This window comes from Callorhinus ursinus, unplaced genomic scaffold (genome assembly GCF_003265705.2).
Source record: "Callorhinus ursinus isolate GAN/ISIS: 27379988/994484 unplaced genomic scaffold, GSC_fseal_2.0 scaffold25, whole genome shotgun sequence".
In the NCBI taxonomy this organism is placed as follows: domain Eukaryota; kingdom Metazoa; phylum Chordata; class Mammalia; order Carnivora; family Otariidae; genus Callorhinus; species Callorhinus ursinus.
The window spans coordinates 38,897,852-38,910,808 of record NW_027397087.1 but is presented as its reverse complement, the minus strand read 5'-3'; the positions used below and the strand labels follow the sequence as shown (position 1 = coordinate 38,910,808).

The 12,957-nt window shown below is 47.7% G+C and overlaps 1 long non-coding RNA gene across 1 annotated transcript in view; it reads left to right on the top strand.

Moving 5' to 3' along the window:
* The window catches only part of LOC141370036 (uncharacterized), a 43,221-nt gene extending 30,864 nt beyond the window's left edge, over positions 1 to 12,357 (top strand). Inside the window, exon 3 of the long non-coding RNA XR_012373720.1 lies at positions 12,225 to 12,357. This is a non-coding gene — a long non-coding RNA (uncharacterized lncRNA). The remainder of the gene's footprint in view (positions 1 to 12,224) is intronic.
* Positions 12,358 to 12,957: the final 600 nt, after the last annotated feature.

The following is a 12,957-nucleotide window of genomic DNA, read 5'->3' as shown; positions in this document are numbered from 1 at the left end:
TGAGGCTGCGACTGGCAGGCTGGCTCTCGGGATGCTCAAGTGAAGTGGTCTGCGATGATTCGGGTCAGGTTTTAAGTGGGTCTGTAGTGATTTGTTCACAGCTTGGGACTTGGGCCCAGAAGTCTTTTCTTTTTTTTTGAATTTAGAAAATAGAAACCTTTTATTTTGACCTCCACAGTCGCCGCCACCTCCCCCCCCTCCAGTGCTCCTCACTTCTCCCTGCTGACCAGCCACGCACTGATCATCTGTGCTCGAACTGTCCAGAAGTTAGAGTCTGCCCAGCCTGGTCATTCGTTTTCCCAATAACTCTTTCTCAGGTGCGCTGAGATACTGGGGGACCAGAGCTCTAGAAGGCAGACCAGGGCCCTTCCCTTCTGGGGCTGGATATACCCTCCTCAGGGTAACTGAGCCCAGAGCTGGGCGCCCAGACGATGTTTGAGTATTTGTTGGTGGCCATGGGCCAGTTTACCTTCCAGCGTTCAGGATGGGCAAAGGACACCGGTGGCTGTGGTTCTGCTCTCCACTAGTGACTGGTCACATGGGGATGGGAGCCTGCTGGGTGAGAACACAGTGGAGGGATGAGAAAGAGACCCTGGGGCCCAGTTGGGGAAGTTCAGAGCACAGCACAGTGTTGCCCGTTGACCACCTAGATAACCTGACTTACGTTCTGGACTTGGGCCTGGGTCCCGAAGCAAGGAGAGGGCTGCTATTAAAGACAACAAAAGCCCAGCGGGTGCTTCTGTGGAGCCTCTATCCAGTGCAGGGAGCCAGATGGGCACCAAGGGCTTGTTTCCCCCCTATTGTTTATAGACTTTGCCTTATTCCAAAGAGGACTGGAACCTAAGCATCAAACAGGTTGGAACCTGTCAGTCTTTCTCACTAGCACGTCCACTGCATGAATGAATAAATAAACGGAAGGATGGATGGATGGATGGTTGCCTGGCTGGATGGCTGGACGGATGGTTGGACGGACGGATGGATGGATGGATGGTTGGATGAAAGGCTATAAGGGGATTGTGTGGTGAATTTGGAAGACCTGGTATAAGCCATATGCTTCCTTTCCTCCTGCTGTAAAATCCAGTCTCAGCACTGGCCAGTCCTCCTGCCACACACATTCAAGAGTGTGCACTGCCCAGACCTCACCAGTTCCTCATGTCTGGGACCCAGTGTGAGTCCCTCATGACCCAGTAGGGCTCCCAGTCCTCCTTGGGTGGTATTTTGGTCCTCCTCCCAACTCCACCCCACCCAGTCCTGGATAGTTGAGGATGTTCTGATGTTCTGGATTAGTTGACTTTAACTGCTTTGGAAAATGGTAGAGTACCTTTGGGAAAAACAAAAAACATTAATTTGGGTCCTAGGTCAGAAAAACAAATTTATATTTGGCTATGGTCTGGGTTGGTTTTGGCCTTCAGCCACTGGTGAGGAGAGCAAGAGGGCAGGGAGGATTGTCTTGGCCCCAAAGCAAGAGAAATGGGTTGAAGCCCAGCTCTGGCCAGAATTATATAGGGAAGTGGGCCAGGCCTTCAACCATCTGGACTGTTTATTTCAACACGCATTTACTGAGCACCTGCTGTGCACTAAATACATACAGTGTGGGTTACATGTAAACTCTACCCCATCCTCCAGGGGTTCAGAGTCTAGTGGGGAGACAAATAAGTGAGTAAAGGCTCTCAGTGTAGGGTGATTGGGCTGTGAGGGAGGGAGTGAGCACAGGGGCTGTGCCAGCCCAGGGGAGGCACCGGACTCAACTGAGGGTGAGAGGTGACAACAGAAAGATGTCATTGGAGCCAGGACGCTACATAATTTGTACAGCCCAGGGCAAAATGAAAACGCAAGGCCCCTTGTTCAGATTTCAAGATGGCAAATAGCAGAGCCCTTGACCCGGCACAGGGCCCTTTTCAGGACCAGGCCCCGTGTGGACTGCACAGAGCTCACACCCCCGCATCTGGCCTTGCCTAAAGGAGGACACGCCTGAGCTGAGTCTGAAGCATGAATGTGAGCGTGCCAGGGGAAGCATCATGAGCAGTAGTGAGGGCTATGAAAGAGCACAATGTGTGTGTGAGGACCTGGCAGCTTTGTGAAATTCCCAGAGCCTTGTGTCCTCAGAGCTGGGCCTTAACACCCGCCCAGGGGCCGGTGCAGCCGGACAAGGTTTTCCCAGGCCTCAGGGGTCATGTGAGGGTGCCAGCTGTCCTTTCTCGTCAGGGGGTGGGACTGGAAGTGGGGGACACAGTCATTTTAATCTGACATAATAGCCTTCCCACTCAATGGGAATTAAAATGTCTCTTCTTTCTTAAGAAATAAAAGAAGCTGCTTTTTGTAATGTATTCGGCAAATAGATATACATACAAAAGTGAAGTGAGAAGCCTAGGTTGGTTTCCCTAATTTAAAAAAAAAAAAAAGAGGGGTGCCTGGGTGGCTCAGTCATTAGGTGTCTGCCTTCGGCTCAGGTCATGATCCCAGGGTCCTGGGATGGAGTCCCGTATCAGGCTCCCTGCCCAGCGGGAAGCCTGCTTCTCCCTCTTCCCCTCCCCCTGCTTGTGCTCTCTCGCTGTATCGCTGTCAAATAAATAATAAAATCTTTTAAAAAAAAATAGTGGGTGCTCTGTGAACTCCCCAAATCAAAGCTCCAGCTGGTGTCATAAAATTCCCTGGAGAAGCCACAAATGACACCCAGCCAGCCTTGGTGAGAGCCTAGGCAGGCAAGGGACAGGCAAGTCAGGGGCACTGAGACTCTGCGCTCAGGAGGCTCACTGGCCTCGGGGGTTAAGGCTCCAGCTGAGGCTAGGAGCTGCTGTGAGGGCAGCTTTGAAACACAGCACAGAGATAACAGGAGACAGAGAAACCAAAGCCTCCCCTGATAACCCTCCAGGAAGCCAACACAGAACAAAACAGAGAGATAAGGAGTAGACCGCCTCTCTCAAGGCCAAACAGTTTTAAAAGACACTCTTTGAGGGTGGACATTGGGTTTAAAGGCTGAGCAGGCGATAAAGCGATCCCTTGGTGGGGAGCTAAAGAGATAAATGAGTCTCTGCCAGCTTGTTTGATGACCTCCAACAGGACCAGGCTCCTGGCTGGATGGCAGCTGACGCTTCCAGCCCTCAGTTCTGGAATCATCCTCCATGGTCAAGGCTGGGTCCTCCTATTTCAGGCTTCCTGGGCCTCCCCTTTCAGTTTAAAGCTGTTACAGTCTTGTTTTGTTTTAAAGCAAAGATAAGTAGACTCTGAGAAATGCTCAATCCAGTGATTTGGAGCTACAGAGGGCCTTGGAAGCAGTGTGGTATAATGGAGAGGGCCTGGCCTTGGCTGCAGTGATGTGCCCTTGCCCGGTGCCTTCCTCTCTGTGAGCCTCTGTGTTCTAAGCGCATGATGAAGACAATGAACCCACAAGGGCAGGGCTGGGGGAAGATGAAGAGATGATGCAGGGGTGCCTGGGTGGCTCACTCAGTTAAGCACTGCCTTTGGCTCAGGTCATGATCTCAGAGTCCTGAGATCGAGCCCTGCTTCTGGCTCCCTGCTCAGCGAGGAGTCTGCTTCCCCCTCTGCTCCTCACCCTGCTCGTTTTCTCTCACTCTCAAATAAATAAATAAAAATTTTTTTTAAAAAAGAGAGAGATGATGCAGACGAAGTACTTGGTAAGTACTGCCCTAACCTGGCAGCAGGCCTCTGCCTGGGCCCCTCTGATTCGGAGGGTCTCATTCTGGTCCTTCCCTGCCTGCTCCCCACCCCGCTGGAACCAGGGTAGAACCCAGTTGGAGCCCACAGCCCCCTTCTTGACTACACTCTGGGTCCCCTGCCCAAGCCCACTCCCGGGACCTGAGCTGGCCTCTGCCCACCTTGTCTTCCCGAGGGCAGGAAGACCCACACATCTCGGCCTGAGGGTACCCAGTTGTGGCTGTTTGTGCAGGAGGACATGGGGAGGGTACGGACAGGAATTCTGGGGTGCCCACACACTTGAACCCAAGGCTGCCCGCGGTGCAGGGTGGAGCCTGGATGGAATTTGTTCCTGTCATTACTGTGTAAAAAAACCATCCCCAAACCTGGTGGCATAGAAGAAGAACAATCATTTTGCTTCATTGCTCATGGTTCCGGGGTTTGACTGAGCACAGCGAGGCTGTTCTCTTTTGGGGTCTCTCTCTCTCTCTCTCCTAAAGTTTATTTTTATTTATTTATTTATTTATTATTTTAAAAAGATTTTATTTATTCATTTGAGAGAGAGCAGGAGTGGGGGGGGGAGGGAAGACAGGGGCAGAGGGAGAGGGAGAAGCAGACTCCCTGCTGAGCAGGCCCATGACCTGAGCCAAAGGCAGACACTTAACCGACTGAGCCACCCAGGCGCCCAATTTTGTTTATTTATTTTTCATTAATCTCTATACCCAACATGGGGCTCAAATTCACGACCCCAAGATCAAGAGTCCCATGTTCTTCCAACTGAAACAGCCAGGTGCCCCAGGTCTCTCTCTCTCTTTTTTTAAATTGACATATAATTGGCATACAATAACCTATTAGTTTCAGGTGTACGTCATTGTGATTCGATATTTTTATACATTATGACATGATCCCCACAATAAGTGTAGTTACCACCTGTCACCATACATAGTTATTACAATATCGGTGACTACATTCCCTATTCCTTATGCTGGACATTTCATCCCCGTGACTTATTTCTTTCATAACTGGAAGTGTGTCCCTCTTGATCCCCTTCATGTATTTCGTCCACCCTCCACCCGCTCCGCTCCAGCAACGCCAGTTTCTTTCCTGTATCTATGAGTCTGTTTCTGTTTTGTTTGTTCATTTGTTCTGTTTTTTTAGATTCCACGTATAAGTGAAATCATATGGTATTTGTCTTTCTCTGACTGACTTATTTCACTGAGCATCACACCCTCTAGGTCCACCCATGTTGTCACAAATGGCAACATCTCAGTCTTCTTTATGGCTGAGTAATATTTATATCTATTGCATCTTCTTTATCCATTCATCTATCAGTGGATACTTATGTTGCTTCCATGTCTTGGCTACAGTGAATAAAACTGCAGTGAACACAGGGGGTCTATATCTCTTCAAATTAGTGTTTTCCTTTTCTTCAGATAAATACCCAGGAGTTGAATTGCTGGATCTTATGGTAGTTCTACTTATAATTTTTTGAGGAGCCTCTATAATGTTTTCCACAGTGGCTGCACCAGTTTGCATTCCCAGCAATAGTGCACAAGGGTTCCCTTTTCTCCACATCCTTGCCAACACTTGTTATTTTTCATCTTTGTGATTCTAGCCATTCTGACAGGTGTGAGGTGATATCTCATTGTGGTTTTGATTTGCATGTTTTTGATGATGAGTTACGTGGAGCATCTTTTCATGTGCTTTTTGGCCATCTGGATGTCTTCTTTGGAAAAGTGTATTGTGAAAACTGTAAGACATTGATGACAACACAAATAAATGAAAAGATACACGTGCTCATGAATTGGAAGAATTAATATTGTTAAAATGTCTACACTACCCAAAGCAATCTACAGATTCAATGCAATCTCCATCAAAACACTAGTGGCATTTCACAGAACTACAGCAAAGAATCCTAAAATTTGTATGGAACCATAAAAGACCCCAAATAGCCAAAGCAATCTTGAGAAAAAAGAACAAAGCTGGACGTATCATACTACCTGATTTCAAACTACACTACAAAGGTATAGACATCAAAACAGTAAGGTACTGCATGAAAACAGGCACATAGATCAATGCGATAGAATAGAAAACCCAGAAATAAACCCATGCATGGTCAATCGATCTACCATGGGGAAAAGACTGTCTCTTCAACAAATGGTGCTGGGAAAACTGGACAGCACATGCAGAAGAATGAAACTGGACCACTCTCTTACACCACACACAAAAAGAAACTCAAAATGGATGAAAGACCTGAATAAAAGACTGGAAACCATAACACTCCTAGAAGAAACCAGAGCAGGTCAGCTCTCTGACAATATTTTTGGGACCGGTCTCCTCAGTCAAGGACAACAAAAGCTGAAATAAGCAAACGGGATTATATGTAACTAAAAAGCTTTTGCACAGGGAAGGAAATCATTGACCAGTGAAAAGGCAACCTACTGAATGGGAGAAGATATTTGCAAATCATACATCTGATAAGGAGTTAATATCCAAAACATATTAAGAACAAACACAATGTAATACAAACAACCCAAACAGCCTGATTTAAAAATGGGCAGAGGACTTGAACAGACATTTTGGGGTCTCATGTGGTAGCAGGGAGATGGCGGCTGGGGTGAAAGTCAACCCAAAAGTTGCTCCCTCGGATGCCGGCTGTGGTCAGAGCACCTCCACCCATGCTGGCGTAGGCCTGGGCTCCCTCACAGCGTGGCAGCTGGGGTTCAAAAGCAAGAGTCTCGAAAAGAATCAGGCAGGAGCTGGATTGCCCTTTGTGACCACTTGCAGAAGTCATAGAACATCAGTTGTGCTGCCCAAGTGAGAGAGGGGCAGGCCTCCCAATATGACAAGCGTCAGAGTACATTGTGAGAAGAGTCTAAGGGCTGGGGTAGACTGTGGCAGCCACCCTTGAATACACAACATGCCACAGAAGAGAAAGGGAGCCAGCCATGGGCAGGAACCTCTATATGGACTCTTGCCCCAGGCCTGCAAATATAAGGGCGGTGGCAGGCTGGTGGCAGCCAGTTCCCTCTGATCTAGACAGCTACACCTGTGTGAAACTGTTCTGCTTGAGCCAGAAGGCATCTAGCCGGGAGCCCCGAGCCAGTCTCTGAGCACTGACCTCGGGAATCCAAGAGCAGCAGAGGGGTTTGGGGCCTTGCTGGGGAGGAAGGTTTAAATTAGCCCTGAGGGTTCTTTCTGGCATAAGACTCACCAGGAAGCCCCAACCTTTCCCCTCCAGGGGCGGTGGGAGAATCTGCCACATGGCCATGCCGCCTCCTATCCTGAGAGAGGGCCTGGAGCCCTGGGTTCCAGACCTGCTCAGTCTCTGCACAATCTTGGGCCACTGGCCTCACTTCTCATGCTTCAGCTGTGAGCCGGGAGGGCAGGGCTGGAAGGCGGGCCCTAAAACCTGGGCCCTCTTACCTTCCCTAGGAGAACACATCACCCCTTCCAGAATACACCCACCTCTGCCTCCAGAAGGGCAAACCTGTGCTGGTTTGATGGCCAGTATTTCCCCCAATCAGTGCTCACAATGGGAGATGGACACTATTCTGGATGTCACAGCCTGGGGCAGTTTAGTAGGGTCTCAGACCTCCATACACAGCTCCCATGCCTCCCGCCCCGCCCCGCATGGCATTATTCTCAGAGGGGACCCTGGACTGGAGGAGAGGACAATCAGATGGTTGGCAGGAGGTAGTTCTAGTTTCCATGGGGACAGGGAGCCGGCCTGGAAGGAGGGAAGCCACCTTCAGCAAAATACAGTGGGAGCTGTTCTCTCTACAGAGAAGAGGGTCAAGGTCAAGGTCATCTTAATCAGAGGAAAATCAGGGCCTCAAGCAAGCTGGAGGGCACACTCCCACTCTGGGATCTTTGGCAGGAAAAAGTCCTCCCAGCAGGGAGGAGAGTTTGCCCTCAGGTCCTTAAAAGGAGAAAACTGGAGGCAGCTGCGGCTGGTGGAGAGCCACTGGCTGGGAGGGAGGACCCATCACCATCCCCAACCTCTGCCCAGAGCCTACCCCACCGGGGGAATCCCTCAGGGAGACCAGAACCAGGTTTCAGTGCGAGGGTGGGGAGAAGAAGTGAGGTAAGGAAGGAGGTTGTGTCCCCATAGGTACCCCTAAAAGGCTCAAGCTGTAAGGGAGAGCTCCCTTCTGCAGGAAGAGAGAGTTATCCAAAGCCATGGCCTTACACCTAGTATCCATCCAAACCCCCAGTTTGCTTCTGCTCCCCACTGGTTCCCGGCAGCTTTGGGACTGAAAAGATTCATTTCAGTAAGGTGTATAAGCTTCCCATTGGGGCGGCAAGGACTAGGTTCAGGAAAGACCCAAGGTAGTGTGGTGTGTGAAAAGGGACTCACCTTGCCTGGGGCACCAAATAGTAATGGTCTGGCCCAGGTTTGCCGGATTTAGCAAATAAACATACAGGACTCCCAGAGAAATTTGAATTTTAGATAAACACTGAATTTTTTTTAGTGTAAGTATGTCCCATGCAATATGTATTGTTTATCCAAAATTCTATTTTAACTGGGCCATCTATATTAATCTGGCAACCCTAGGCCTGTCCCACTAGGGTCCCCAGTAGCCACTCAGGAGGACCATCCCCCAACACCCAATCCCTAAAGCATGAAGAGAGCCAGGATCCGGGCAATAGAAAGGAGCGGCCTTCCTCCGGGGTGCCCTCCCAAGTTCCTGGCAGGCCTCCCTCTCCCCAGCACCTGCCCCTAACTGCCCTGCCTAGATTTTCAGATCTGATACCAGAGATCCCATGGCAGCCTAGGTCCCAGGAAGCTGTTTGGCTGTTTGTGCTGTATCCGACTCCACTGGGCATCCACAGCCATTCACTGAGCACAATGGCACTAGCCTTATCTTGAGAGTCAGGGGAGATGACTGTGGGACTGGGCCTTACAGAATGCATGAGAGAAAATGGAGCCAGACAGGAGGAAAACAGCACCTGCTGCTACATCCTGGGAATTCGAGTCAGTCCCTTAGCGAGGCTACCGTTCTGACACAGGGTGAGGATCCACAGGAGGCTGAAAGGCAAGACCAGTCATGCAGGCTTTGGATCCTATGCCAAAGCATTTGTACTTTACCCTTGGCAGTGGAGATCCACGGAGGGGTACTTCACAATTTATATGTCAGTAAAGGTAAACAAAGAATACAGTACAGAGGGCAGCACTCTCAAAGCATGGTCCGTGGACCAGCCCTGAGGTCTCTAAGGTCCTTTCAGGAGATGCACAAGGTCAAGATTATTTTCGAACAAATACTAAGATAGTATTTGCCCTTTTCACTAAGTTATTATTTGACTAATCCCTCAAAAGAATGATGGGTAGGGGCACCTGGGTGGTGGAGTTGGTTGGGCACCCAACTTGGTTTCGGCTCAGGTCATGATCTCAGGGTTGTGAGATCGAGCCCTGCATCAGGCTCCACACTCAGTGTGGAAACTGCTTGGGACTCTCTCCCTCTCCCTCTGGCCCGCCTCCCCAAAATAAATAAATAAATCTAAAAAATAAAAATAAAAAAGAATGGTGGGTAAAACTGGACACTGAATTAAGGCAGTGGACCTAAAGGGATCAGCATAAGTGGCCCAAATAGGCCATTTCAGCATAAGGATTATTTAGACCTGAAGGCAATAGCGAATCAGCAGATATAGGAAGTATCCTTTGTCCTCCCTTTGTCTGACTAAGGGCATCAATTTTTCTTTGTGGAAGTCTTTTCTGCCACACCAGAAAGGGAAGAGCCACCCTCAACACTGGAGATGGAGCATGAACACCAAGATGAGTCTGTATAGAGAGACCTTCCTGAAATAAGCCTTATCTTTCATTAATTCCCTCATATAAGTCCTAGCCACTTTCCCACAGTCCATTGTCCCTTGAAGACCAGACCTCCTTCCTTTGTTAGAATGGCATATAAGCCCTCATGTCCAACCACTTCTTTGAGCTCACTTTTCTGTGAACTCTCAGGCATGTAAATATTAATGAAAATTCCATGCCTTTCTCCTGCTAATCTGTCTTGTTGGTTTAATTCACAGGCTCCCAGACTCTAAATTTAAGAGGGTAGAGGAGGGGTGCCTGGGTGGCTCAGTCAGTTAAGCATCTGCCTTTGGCTCAGGTCATGATCCTGGGGTCCTGGGATGGAGCCCCATATCAGGCTTCCTGCTGGGTGGGGAGTCTGCTTCTCCCTCTCCCTCTGCCCCTCCCCCCTGCTCCTGTGCACATGCTTTCTCTGTCTCTCATGCCCCCTGTCTCAAATAAATTTAAAAAATCTTTTAAAAATTAAAAAAAAGAGGATAAAGGAAAATTGTATTCTCCCCAACATATTGAATTGTACTTGTAGTCATTATAGATCTTCACTGACATGTATTTGCAATGAAAAGAGTGCTCATTTATGAATGTCCATGATGAAGCAGTAAAATATATAAGTTTTATTAAATTTCAGTCTGTGTCTAGCGCACATTTTTGTCTTTTTAACATTCTGTGCAAAAAAAGGGAAATATATATAAAGTACTTCTGCTGCTTACCAAAGGATGTTGGTTGTCTTAAGGAAAAGCACTTTGTGTGATTCTCTGAGTTGCCAGTTGAACTAGCTTTTTTCGTGGAATACCATTTTTACTTGAAAGACTGACAAATAATGGAGATTCAGACTCTGATAACTGGTAGATATTTTCTCAAAAATGATGTGAAGTGAGGGTCCCACTCAACAAGAAACAACTGACAGTATTTGTTGCTTATGACAAAATTTGAGCTTCTAAGCAGAAGTTAGAATTTTGGAAAATTTGTATCAACCGCTGTGGGCTTGACAGCTTCCTAGTTGTGATACTGTAATATAATGAGTAATGTGTGTTTGGTCTTCTTCCCTGTTCTGGGCAGAGAGCTCCTAAAACCCTTGGAAATTCTCAAGAGACTGGTTGAGTAGAGGGTCTTTTGTTATTCATAATAAGCCCCTTTCAATGGTACCTGAGTTTATGCTAATGAGGTGACTCTTGCAAGACAAGGGATGGTTGCAAGAGGAATCAGTTATGTGATTAGAGGGGTGGAACTTTTGGTACCATCCCCTTACTCCAGGGAGGGGAGCGGAGCTGGAGATTGACTTAATCACCAATGGCCAATGATTCTTTCATACCTACATAATGAAGCCTCCATAAAAACCCCAACCAAGGGGGTTCAGAGAGCTTCTGGGTTGGTGAAAATATCCATGAGCTGGGAGGTGACACACCCCAACTCCATGGGGACAGAAGCTTCTGCACTCAGGGCCGTTCTAGATCTTGCCCTGTGTACTTCTTTATCTGGCTGTTCATCTGTATCCTTTATTTCATCCTTTATAATAAACCAGTAAATGTAAGTAAGCATTTCCCTGAATTTTGTGAGCCATTACAGCAAATTATCAAAACTTTGGAAAGGGAGTTGTGGAACCCCAGATTTACAGCTGATTGTTTAGAAGCACAGGTGACAACCTGGGACTTGTGGCTGGGATCTGAAGTGGGACTGAGCCCTTAACTGTGGGGTCTGCTCTAACTGCAAGTAGTTAGTGTCAGAATTGAATTGTAGGACACCCAGTTGGTGTCCAGAGAATCAGTTGATGTGGGAAAAACCCCACACATTTAGGGGTCAGAAGTGGTGTGAGTAGAGAGGGAACAGTAGTGTGTTTTTTTTTCTTTTACTAATACTTAAAGAGGTTTTTTTTTTTTAAGATAATTTATTTATTTGAGAGAGAGAGCACGAGCAGGGTGAGGGATAGAGGGAGAAGCAGGCTCCCCACCGAGCAGAGAGCCTGATGTGGGGCTTGGTCCCAGGACTCGAGGATCATGACCCTAGCCAAAGGCAGACACCTAAGCAACTGAGCCACCCAGGCGCCCCCTTAAAGACTTTTCTGATAAGATTAGTAGTGGTAGTGGGATACCTGGGTGGCTCAGTTGGTTAAGCTGCTGCCTTCAGCTCAGGTTGTAATCCCAGGGTCCTGGGATCGAGTCCCATATCAGGCTCCTTGCTCAGCAGGGAGCCTGCTTCTCCTTCTGCCTCTGCCTACCACTCCCCCTGCTTGTGCTCTCTCTCTGACAAATAAATGAATAAAATATTAAAAAAAAAAAAGAAATATACTAGAGGCATTCCTTCTAAGGTCAGAAATAAAAAATTTTTTTTTTTTTAAAGATTAGTAGTGGTAGTGGGGCATCTGGGTGACTCAGTCGTTAAGTGTCTGCCTTCGGCTCAGGTCATGATCCCAGGGTCCTGGGATCCAGCCCCGCATCGGGCTCCCTACTCAGCAGGAAGCCTGCTTCTCCCTCTCCCTCTGGCCCTCCCCCTGCTTGTGTTCCCTCTCTCGCTGTGTCTCTCTGTCAAATAAATAAATAAAATCTTTAAAGAATAAAAAAAATTTTAAAAAAAGATTAGTAGCGGTAGTAACAAATGTGATTTTTCAATATTGTATGATGCAATGTGTTAAAATTTGGAAGATCTGCATATCTCAATCAATGTTTTCCAAATGTCAAATGCATGTTTGTCACAAAATCATGCATATGTAGGTTCTCCTGGGAGGCTCAGTCACTTGAGCATCTGACTCTTGGTTTTGTTTCAGGTGCTGATCTCATGGATTGTGGGATGGAGCCCCGTGTTGGACTTCATGTTCAGACTCCCAGCAGGGAGTCTGCTTGGGGATTCTCTCTCTTCCTCTCCCTGTGCCCTTCCCCCTGCTAATGTGCACTCTCTCTTTCAAATAAAAAAAGTAAATCTTTTTTAAAAATCATGCATTCATAGAAGATTTATTCAAAGTGCAAGATAGAATGATAGATTTTAGGGTGCCTGGGTGGCTCAGTCAGTTAAGCATCTGCCTTCGGCTCAGGTCATGATTCCAGGGTCCTGGGATTGAGCCCCGCATCATGCTCCCTGCTCTGTGGGGAGCCTGTTTCTCCCTCTCCCTCTGCTTGCTACTCTTTCTACTTATGCCTCTCTCTGTGTGTCAAATAAATAAACAAAATCTTTAAAAAAAAAAAAAAAGAATAGGGGCGCCTGCGTGGCTCAGTCGTTAAGCGTTTTCCTTCAGCTCAGGTCATGATCCCAGGGTCCTGGGATCGAGCCCCGCATCGGGCTCCCTGCTCCTTGGGAGCCTGCTTCTCCCTCTCCCTCTCCCACTCCCCCCTGCTTGTGTTCCCTCTCTCGCTGTGTCTCTCTCTGTCAAATAAATAAATAAAATCGTTATAAAAAAAAAAGAATAGATTTTAATGTAACAGAGTACGAAAATGCCATTGCTATGGTTTCAGATTCTACATTGCAACTATCCTTTAAGAAACTGCCACTTGTCGAATTTTGAT